At 44.4% G+C, this 11,869-nt stretch overlaps 1 pseudogene; it reads left to right on the top strand.

The window, feature by feature from the left end:
• The first annotated feature begins 4,672 nt into the window (after positions 1–4,672).
• LOC135699687 (small ribosomal subunit protein uS5m-like) lies at positions 4,673–5,752 on the top strand (annotated as a pseudogene).
• The last annotated feature ends 6,117 nt before the right edge of the window (positions 5,753–11,869 follow it).

Here is an 11,869-nt window from a genome sequence, read left to right as displayed (position 1 = left end):
ACAAACTTTCTAGCTAGAGCATCAAAGTCAATCACGACTCAGTGCATTCCACAGTTAACACACTAAGTGATAGTTTCAAAACTATAAAACCAAACAAAATGAAATTCTTTGCTGTTTTCGCTCTTATCGCCAGCGCCATCGCTGCCGTGAGTTGTGCGCCGCAGTTTGGATTTGGAGCATCCGGTGCAGGAGCCCAAGCAGCATCCCAAGGAATGGGAATGGGAGGCTTTCCCGGCATGGGCATGGGAGGCGGCATGAGTGCTTCGAACGCTAACGCTGGTGCTCAAAGCGTGGGCATGGGAGGATTCCCCGGTATGGGCGGTGGCATGAGTTCTTCAAACGCCAACGCTGGTGCCCAAGGCGTGGGCATGGGAGGACCTTTTGGCGGAATGGGATCATCGATGGCGAATGCAGGAGCCCAAGGAATGGGTCAAGGATTCGGCGGATAAACCTTCGTTGGTTTGGTAGAGACCCCCCCAGGTGTTCAAGTCTAACAACTTCTGCAAAAGCTACTCTAGTCATCGAATGGAGACGTTGTAGATGAAAAATCGAAAACTAATTTATACAGACAGTCTAGAAATCACATTCAATTATAACTCTTAAGTCAAATAAAAAAAATATATTACTATAGAAAACGGCTTTCTAACTTGACGATAATTCTTCGAAATAAATCAATCAAGAAATGCTACAAATTAGACAAGACTTAATTGAATATCGATGAATCTACAAAACCTCTTGGAATTATGAACTCGCATGAATCCAAATATTTTTTCTACGTATGAAGACCCTAAATATTGTATCTTTATGTTTGAAAAAGTATATATAACAATATATCAATACCAGAGACCTAAGCCGAATAAACTCACTTAATCTCACTCATATATCTTACGCACCCCTAGTGATGCATAGGGCCAACGTGAAAGATTTCCATCCTGGACGGTTGCTCGCTTATGCCTTGACCTGGGCACAGGTACGATTCCCGTCGATTTCCTTTGTTTGCTTGTTGAGGCTCCGCCACCATGCACCCCTGGGTCTGTCCCTGCTGCGATGTCCTGACGGGTTCCAATCCAGCGCTTGCTTGCAGATTTCGTTTCCGCTCCTTCGAAGTGTGGCCGACCCACCTCCACTTACGATCTCGAATTAATGTTGATATCTGCTTCTGATAACATCGAGGATGGAGCTCAACATTCGAGATCCAGTTGTTAGGCCATCAGGCACGAATTATATGACGGAGGCATCGGTTGATGAAGAGCTGCAGTTTTTGAGTGTACTCCGCTGATGCACACCAAGTCTCGATGGCGCATACCTTCACAGATTACACGTTTGAATTGAATTTTGGAGCGTTGACTTATCTGGTAAGATCTCCATACATTCCATAATATAATAGGATAACATTATTATAAAAAAAAATCAATATCGCTCCACCCGGATCACCCCTATCGGATGTGATTTACACTGAAAAATACGAAAAAAGTTAAAGCAGGGAGGTAGGGTAGGGAGACCCGACGACGAGAAAGAAGCGTTCTATGCGCAGCTGGAGCAGGTGTACGACGGCTGTTCGCAACGGGACGTCAAAATCGTCATCGGTGACATGAAGACTCAGGTAGGACGGGAGGCAATGTATAGACCGGCAATCGTGCCAAACAGCCTGCATGCCGTATCGAACGACAACGGCCAACGATGCGTGAACTTTGCAGCCTCCCGGGGTATGGTAGTTCGAAGTACCTTTTTCCCTCGCAAGGATATCCACAAAGCCACCTGGAGATCACCTGACCAACACACAGAAAACCAAATCGATCACGTTCTAATCGACGGGAAATTCTTCTCCGACATTATCAACGTCCGCACGTACCGCAGTGCGAACATAGATTCGGACCACTACCTAGTTGCAGTATGCATGCGCTAAAAACTCTCGACGGTGCATAACACCCGTCGAAGTCGAACGCTGCGACCCAACATTGAGCAACTACGGGACGTCGGAGCTGCCCAGAACTACGCGCAGCAGCTGGAAGTTGCACTACCCACGGAAGAGCAGCTTGGCGCAGCTTCTCTTGAAGATGGCTGGAGGGACATCCGTTGAGCCATAGGTCGTACTGCTGCAGCGGCACTAGGTTCTGCAATCCCGGACCGAAGAAATGACTGGTTTTTACGGCGAATGCAAACTGTTAGTAGAGGAGAAGAATGCAGCACGGGCGAGAATGCTGCAACACCGCACGAGATTGAATGTGGAGCGATACAGACAAGCGCGGAACAGACAAAACTCGGTTTTCCGAAGGAAGAAGCGTCAGCAGGAAGATCGAGATCGCGAGGCGATGGAAAATCTGTACCGCGTAAACGACACACGGAAGTTCTACGAGAAGCTAAATAGTTCGCGCAAAGGCTACGTGCCGCAAGCCGATATGTGCAAGGACTTGGACGGTAACCTTCTCACGAACGAGTGTGAGGTGATTGAGAGGTGGAAGCAGTACTATGACGAGCACCTCAACGGTGAAGCAGCAGAAAACGAAGGTGGCACGGCAACAGACCTTGGAGCACGCACAGAAGACGACAGGCTACCGGCCCCTGATCTTCAAGAAGTTGAGGAGGAGATCGGTCGGCTGAAGAACAACAAAGCAACTGGTGTAGATCAACTACCAAGTGAGCTATTGAAATACGGTGGTGAAGCACTGGCTAGAGCGCTGCACTGGGTAATTGCCAAGATTTGGGAGGAGATATTACCGGAGGAGGAGATATTACCGGAGGAGTGGATGGAAGGTGTCGTATGCCCAATCTACAAAAAGAGCGACAAGTTGGATTGCTGCAACTACCGCGCGATCACACTGCTGAGCACCGCCTACAAGGTACTCTCCCAAATTCTATGCCGCCGTCTGTCACCATATGCAAGAGAGTTCGTGGGGCAATACCAGGCGGGATTCATGAGTGCCCGCGCTACCACGGACCAAATTTTCGCGATTCGGCAGGTTCTGCAGAAATGCCGCGAATACAACGTGCCCACACATCATTTGTTCATCGATTTCAAATCCGCATACGACACAATCGATCGAGATCAGCTATGGCAGATTATGAACGAGTACGGATTTCCGGATAAACTGACGCGATTGGTCAAGGCGACGATGGATCGAGTGATGTGCGTTGTTCGAGTATCGGGGACACTCTCGAGTTCCTTTGAATCTCGAAGGGGGTTACGGCAGGGTGATGGACTTTCGTGTCTGCTGTTCAACATCGCGTTAGAAGGTGTGATCAGAAGAGCTGGGATAGACACGAGTGGCACTATATTCAGGAAGTCCATCCAGCTCCTTGGTTTCGCCGATGGCATTGACATTATGGCACGGAACTTTGAGATGATGGTGGAAACGTACATCAGACTGAAGGCTGAAGCTAGACGGATTGGACTTGCCATCAACGCATCAAAGACAAAATACATGAAAGCAAGAGGTTCTAGGGAAGACAATGTTAGCCTCCCACCCCGAGTTCAGATTGACGGTGACGAAATCGAGGTGGTCGATGAGTTCGTGTATTTGGGCTCACTGGTGACCGCCGAAAATGATACCAGCAGAGAAATTCAAAGACGCATTATGGCAGGGAATCGTGCCTACTTTGGACTCCGGAGGACGCTCCGGTCGAAGAAAATTCGCCGCCGCACGAAGTTGACTGTCTACAAGACGCTGATTAGACCGGTGGTCCTTTACGGCCACGAGACCTGGACTATGCTCGTGGAGGACCAACGCGCCCTTGGTGTTTTCGAACGGAAGGTGTTGCGTACCATCTACGGTGGAGTGCAGATGGATGACGGAACGTGGAGGAGGCGAATGAACCACGAATTGCACCAGCTGCTGGGAGAACCATCCATCGTCCACATTGCAAAAATTGGGTGACTACGGTGGGCTGGGCACGTCGTAAGAATGCCGCACGATGACCCAGTAAAAATGGTTCTAGAAAGCGACCTAACAGGAACAAGAAGAAGAGGCGCACAGCGGGCAAGGTGGATCGACCAAGTAGAAGGTGACCTGCGGACCCTTCGCAGACTACGAGGCTGGCAAACTGTGGCCATGGATCGAGTAGAGTGGAGACGACTTCTTCGGACAGCAGAGGACAACAAGGCCTTAGCCTGATTGGTAAGGTAAGGTATCTCTTGATTGTGAACAACATAGAAAAAGTCACAAGGTTCTAGGACATTTTTTATAATGTGGCCACTTTATCGGTCGTTCCAGATCCTCCTTTAGGCTAGTAAAGTTTCCCTGAGGGCGTATATAGTGTCTTTACACGATATATACTTAGTACTATCAATTTACAATAATATACGTTAAGTAAAGTGTAAAATTATGTCGATAGATAGTGGCATTTCCTACTTTACCGAGAACTCGGATTGATCCCGGCCCTCTATCTCGGTACGCAAAAGTCTCCACCAATCGATTCAGCAGAGTTTTTCCTTTGAGAATATGTATAACATGTTGACTGAAACCATTTGGCAGCCGAGATATTCAATTTAGTCGCGGTTTTGTCAATGTTTGCCCACTGTGCGACGGCTAGAACACTTCACGCTATTTTGAGGCTACTCAGTGACTGGGTGGTTTTTGCATGCTGTATGGAGTTGTCAAAAAATGAGTAAACTGATTTTGCTCTGATGAGTGATATCTACCCAGATTCTGGGTAAATGGTTCTGATATAAATCATTTCGGTTAGTAATGCCAGCAAGAAACGAAGACGAGGCAAGGGATCCGGACGTATTACTCCCAAGGATTTGAACAAAGGACAGGTGCCTGGTTTCGGTAAGGCCAACATTGTATGGCCAGGATTGTCAGCGCCGATTATTCGAGGTCGCGAGCTTGTCCAACAGCAGCAGCTTCCGGAAGATAAGGAGCGGGAAGCCAAGCTCAAGAAGATTCGCGATGAGATGGTGAACGTCAAACGGATGAAGCTCAGTCCCCTTGAGCGAGGTTGGCCTGGATATAAAATGCCTAGCCGTAGTATAAGACCGCCGTATGCAGTTGGAGAGGACCAGTTTGAAGGATTCGACACCAAATGTTTAGAACTGAAGACCGTTGACAATATGAAGGGCAATCTTAGTCGGAAGAGACGCGTTTCAGCAATGACAGTGACAGGAAACGACGACGGTTTGGCAGGATTCGGATTCATCAAGACCATCGATATTAAGGCAGCGTTGCGACAGGCAAAAAATCGTGCCGGTCAGAAATTGATGTATTTCGAGCTGTGCAATGGTCATACTGTTTTCCACGACTTCTATAGTGCTTTTGGTACGACAGATATTTTCGTCGAGCGTAAACCGGCGTAAAGGCCGTTTGCGAAGTGATAGAAATGAAGGATCTTCGGACAAAATGCGAGGGCTCGACTAATGTGATCAAGGCATTCTTCATTGGTTTGTTGCAAAAAAGGAATCATCAGCAAATTGCAGAATCCAAATGCACGTCGTTGACCTTCGTCCGGAGAATGGTATTTTTCCGAAAATGGTCGCAAGTCCAACCGCTTGCCGAACCCAGGATGAATTATAGAAAGCAATAAAATCCTTGCCTTTACACAATTCTGCATGGATGGCAAGGTTCAACTGAAGAAGAAGAAGTTGCCTCCACACCAAGTACCGATCCTACGAAATTTATCTGAAAAAGGGGGAGTATATGCGGAATCAAGATAAGGTGCGACAGAGACTGCTGAGACGAGAGAGATCCGCAGTTTCTTAACCAACAAGAACAAGTATGCGGAGTACAAGATGGAACCAGCACCGGAGGACAAATAGAAATTATTGTTGTAAGGTTGCGATTAGGAGCGCATGTGAAGAAATGGTTTTCGATTGCAAAAGGAATTATAATATTCATAATTTAATTTTTTTTTAATTTTCTTCCCGGTCGAAAAAATGTAGGGTAAATGTTGGCTTCGGCACCCATTGACTGTTTTCGGTAACCTAAATTTAAACGTTAATTTCACTATGTTTTCCCATCAACGCACTTCCCTGAATGTGTCCAAACGATTGTTTAGCCTTTCAGCTTCAATCTGATTATATTTGAACGATCGAGCAATCCAGTAATGCTACATTTTTCTTCAAATAAAGCATACGCACTACAAAGTGGGGTTGATTTCGAGTTGCCGATAATAGAACAGCTGGTTAACACGCAGTTCTAATGGGAAGGTTGCCGAAGAAAAAGAGGCTGCCGACAATAGTCACACTCACCTGAGAAGTTTGGAGCGTTGTAAAAACGCTTTCAAAACGTTTTGAAAAATTCTGCCGATTGGAATGGATAGAGAAGCAAGCAGCAGATGAATGTAAACAAACAGACACATCATATATGTGCGTGACGCTGAGAAAATGCTAGTAGAAGTGCAGACGCTGCTTAGATTGACGAGAATACGTAAATTCCCCTATATGCAAAGCATTCATTAGGGCGTTGAGTAAAAGCATGTTTACTCATTTTTGAGTAACTTCCATTTTGGCTGAACTGAGTGATTTTCGACTCAAAAATGAGTAGCATCGAAATAGCGTGCGACGCAACTATGACGTCCAGCCGGAAACGAGCCGGAAACGACCGATGACATGATGTCTGAAGTGATTTCTTGGGCCAGTGAGCAACATGTGTCAGTATCCAGACAGGTGAGTAACCTCATTAGACTCCGCAACACCATTCGTAAGCAGTACCAGCGTACGGGGCTGCCTAACCTGACGACCAATTGCAACCGTTTAAACAAAATCATCCAAGCCAGGATGGTGGATCTCAGAAATAACGATTTTGCAAACAAGATTCGCTCTCTCCCAGATTGTACTAAGCCGTTCTGGAAAATTTCAAAGATTTAAAAAATAAGCCTCCCCTTTCCTCTCTTGATCAGAATCCATCCTTACTCATAATCCCAGTTGATAAGGCCAATGCTCTTGGTCAACACTTTGTGAATTCACATAGCCTTGGCCAAGCCATGGTGAGTCCCCACGAGCCTGCAGTATCGGAGGCAATGTCTAGAGTCACTGCCACCCCCGTAGTTGTCCTTGAAGAAAGTAGAATATCGGCTGTTGAGGTGATAGCAGCTATTAAATCAAGCAAGTCTATGGAGTGGTCAACCTCGAGTTGAAAAACTTGAGTGTTGACTTCTTCGAGCACCTTACAAGGGTCTCCAATAAGTGTTTGGAGCTTGGCTACTTCCCTGCATGCTGGAAGTTAGCCAAAGTCATTCCAATTCACAATCCTGGCAAAGACCCTATCAGTGCCAAAAGGTATCGCCCCATCAGCCTCTTGTCATCCATCTCGAAGCTATTCGAAAAGTTGATACTCAGCCGTCTGCTGGTTTTTTTCAAATCATAATAACATCTTTCTCAAAGAGCAATTCGGATTTAGGAAAGGCCACTATCCACCAACTCGCACGGGTTACTAACGTCATCAAGCGGAACAAGTCCGTTTCCAATACATCTGCCATGGCATTGTTGAACGTTTAGAAGCCGTTCGACAATGTCTGGTATGATGACCTAGTGTACAAGATGCATCGATACAACTACCCGATCTTCCTTGTTAAGATCATCAAAGACTACTTTGCGGGCAGATCATTCCAGGTCTTCTTGAACAATTCTCCTTCTGATACGTTCAACGTTGATGCTGGGGTTCCCCAGGGTAGCCTCCTTGGTTCTATCCTATTCAACATCTTCACGTCAAATGTTCCTTCCCTTCCGGGTGGGTGGTATTTTGTCAATTGGGTCGAACGATCCGTGCTCTGACGAGAAAACTTTAATCAGGCCTTGATGTTCTGTCCGACTATCTCAAAAGCTGGAAGATTTGTATCAATGCAGCTAAAACACAGACCTTAATATTTCCGCAGCTCCAATTCACCTCGGCTTGTCCCGCTTGGTAACTTGAAAGTCCCCCTTAATAATACTCCCATTGAAGTCGTCTACCTTGATAACAACTTGCTGTCCCGTGCCCATGTGGACAAAACATCCACCAAGTGCAACATCTTCATTAGGTCGCTCTACCCACTTATCAACAGAAAGTCCACGCTTTACCTTAAAAAACAAGCATGAGTACGGAACGCAAATCTGGGAGAGCTGTGCTAAGTGCCATCACCTTAAACTTCAAAGGATCCAGAATAAGATCCTTAGGATGGTCCTCCACCGCCTGGCTGGTCTCGAAAGGTTTAGAGACGCCTGTCAAAGATCAAATCACCAGATCATACGCGATCTTGTGAATTGGGTTAAGTTATTAGTAGTTAGGTAGGATATCAAATTCTTTTTTTTTAATTCAAACAAAACGCAACTCAAAGAGGTATCCTGTAAACTATTTGAAAAACGTAAACACGTAAATTAGAATAACAAATCAAACAAAGATGAAGAGCCGTTCAGGTTAATTAATTAGAATGTACGGACAATGTAAAATCATAATCAATGTAAAATAAACGTAATTTTACTACAAGAATAAATCGAATGTTTTCGTCAGTCTTCAATCGCCTGTCGATCTCTGAAGATCCGAACTCCTTTAAAGCTAGTGCTTTCATCAAGTTGAAACTTAGATTCACCGAAATGACTAGATCTACGATTTAGAGAGAAAATCAGTCCTCGATCTTAATCACAAGTTTAAACTTGATGCTAAAGGCACTCCTTTTTATCCTATTAAGATGCTAAACCGCGCTATTGTAAATGGCTCTCGATTTAGAGCAATCCAACTAAAATGCTTAAAACTAATTTCACTCTCTTGAAGGTAACTCATTCTTTGAAACACGAGCACTATTAAACAATCTTACTGAAATACTCGTAAGTTTGGCCATTCGGTCTAATGACATTCAACCTAATGAGCCAGCATCACGGGGAATATAATTAATAATAATCAAATAGATTCAAATATCTCAATCTACAATCAAGCCTAGGGGCAACCCTAATAAAAATTGTATGGTTAATTTGCTTAACGACGTGTTCTGGGTATCATCCAAACCATTTGTGGAATAGTTCAATGATTTGGGTTATCGTTCGTTTATGGTTATTTTTTATTAGGGAAGACATAAGCAATTTCTGAGTTGCTTTTGATGCACCTCGAGTAACTCACATTCCTCAGTAAGAAAGATCACTGTCATTTGCTTTCCCACTTTTCGCATCACAGTAACATATGAAGGAGCACCTTCATGCGAAGCCGAAAATCTGCTGTCAATCAAAACAAAAATAAAAAAACATTTTTACAGAACTCAATAACTCAGCGAAACTCGGAGACACTTGAATTGATTGATTTGATTATCCCGCATCATATCTGCTTAATAACCTTCGTTCAACCCTTACCAACTGTGAACGTGAAAGGAACCTATTGCCCGCATAAACAATAACCATAAGATGCGCCTAACCGCCAATTCGGGATATCATCCCAATTTTATGTGGTATGGTCGCACCATCTAAGATATCATCAGTATATGGTACACGTTTATTAGGGTGCTCCCTAGCTGTATTACACTTCCGGAGAACTTTGAGTTTTGGGCGTAATTGATGTTGTACACAAACACGTCAATCGCCGATTTCTCGCGAATTGAAGCTCAATCTAAAAAAATTAACAGCACAAACAGGTAGAGGAATGATTCGTCTATCATTTGGAATAGTTTGTTTACGAGAAATCGTCAATTGACTTGTTTGTTTACAAAAGCAATTACACCCAAATCACAAAGTTCCCCGAACTTACCAAGGGCGAATGCTTGTCCGGCTTGATATGGTGGAAAAACTCGATCTGCCTGACCAAATATTCAAAATCCGGCAAATTACGTACCCCGCATGTACTACAATACTCGTCGAAGCAATCCCGTTCCCATGGCTTGGCAAATTGCCGCTGGATGAAACTGCGAACCGAGCTCTGAATTACCACTGTGCCGTTCTACTGTCGGTGGACATCCATGCTTCCTCTTATGCTTCTGTTGTGCCTTCCGGATGATCGTGATACGATCCCGTTTCTGCGATACACCACCGTGATTTTGCTGCCGCCGTCGATGGCAGTCTCCTTTAAGCTGGGCTTAGACTAGGCAAGTCAAATGATCAACTCAGTTGAATTCAACTGGCTTGAACAGTTGAGCCTAGTTCAACTTTTTTTCAATTCAAATGAGTTGATCAAGTCAGTTGAATGACATGGTTTACACGTTCAATTCGCATTCAAGTCAGTTGAATTCAACTGACTTGATCAATTGACTTGCCCTGTCTAAACCCAGCTTTAAAATAGAACATCACTGCATAAGTGTGTTGGTGTGTTCTTCGGTTTTTCGTTGGGTAAGTCCATAGCAACCCAGGTGTAGAATTTGTTGTTCGTCTCCATCTATTTTATGAACAGCGCAGACGATATCGAGTGATTGGTAGCGATCTTGTGAACTTGATCACGTTTCATGACGATCCTGTACTTACTGTCTTAACATGGCCGTGGAAATGCAAAGAGAAAGTCGACGAAGATAATCTGTCAGCTTAATTTATTCTTCGTCTTCCTGACCGGTTTTCACTTCGATTTCGTCCGGTTGATCGTTGATGGGTTTGAAGTCCGAACGAAGATCACACTCACCGGAAACATTGGTAATGGTTACTTCAACGTCCTTCTCCTCTTCGGCTTCGGAAATGACGGCGGCTGCTCTGGCTGAACATTCCCACCGGGGAGATGTTTTCTTAATCGGAAACTGTAGCGGCGGATTTTATTGGAGGGGCCACAGTTGGAATATTCCTCACCACGCTATGTTTGATGTGCTGTGATGGAATCTCCACGCTGTAGCTAACTTGCATGGTGCTAACGAGAAGGAGATCGGAGTTAGTTATTACCATTTTCAATGGGACTGCTGTTACGACTACTGGATCAATCGATGCTGATAGGATCGTTGCATTATAGGTGAAATTCCAGATGTTTAGAAGAATAGCTGTTTGGAGAGCTTGTTTCATCAGCGATGATCCTTTTGAAGTGACAACTGGGACTGGCTGCTGAGGAGGAAGAACAACTGCTGAAAGCTAGCTGGAACTGCAGTTGTTCACAAGCTTCAGTTGTCTGCGGTGCCAAGTGCGCAAAACAGTCAGGTTTAATGAATCATTTTCATATGAATATGAACTGCCATCTGCCTCATCATTCACTGCTTCGTGAGAGTCTGAATAATTGAGAGGTAAACGAGTCACTGACAGCCGAACACTCAGTCAGTAAGTAGCTCAATCAGCACGTTTATTCTTCCGTGATGGTACCCAATACTTGTTTTCAATGACTGAGCGTACATTTTCTATAGAACAAATTCTCAATTGCATGCTCTGTGAGCGAAAGCATGCGGTGTAATTCGCCTGTTCATGAGTGACTGAATGCTTTTGTTGGCTATTTCATTGCCGGTCTGGACAGAGCAATGAATTGAATAGTGCAGTGCTTTCACACTCAGTCTAAGCAGTCAATAATTTTACGCACTGGCGGTGGAATTGATTTTCCTCAACCCCTGAATAGATAGTGCGAATCTATATATTTGATGTTTTGCTGTTGTACTTGTTGTGGACATTAGCACATCCTTGTCCTTAAACTTGTTGAGGACCCCTTGTCTTGCCTCAAAAGTTATCCTTTTTAAAGTACTGATCTTCACAACATAAAGGACACCATTACGGTGCATTAGATTTGATCTAATTATACCCAGTTCTATTTGTCCAACGCTTCCAGCTGGGTGAGGGATAGAGGATGACACACACCTCGATAATTTTTAATTTTTCCATGCCCGGATATACATTTTTTTTTAATCGATTTTTAAATATTTTAAGCAATTTTTCAATAACCCAGGATATCAAAAATCGCGCGACAATGATTTCACAAAATTAGGTTGAACTTTCATAAATCCATGTTGAAAAAGGGCGTGGTGCATCAGAGTAGAGTTAAGACAACAACATTCTCATAGTAGAATCTAGCGAATTTGATAA

The sequence above is a fragment of the Ochlerotatus camptorhynchus genome, unplaced genomic scaffold (genome assembly GCF_037179485.1).
Source record: "Ochlerotatus camptorhynchus isolate MF236.1 unplaced genomic scaffold, CSIRO-AGI_Acam_v1.1 ptg000114l, whole genome shotgun sequence".
NCBI classification, from domain to species: Eukaryota; Metazoa; Arthropoda; class Insecta; order Diptera; family Culicidae; genus Ochlerotatus; species Ochlerotatus camptorhynchus.
Note: the sequence above shows the minus strand (reverse complement) of the source record. Positions and strands in the feature narration are given on the sequence as shown.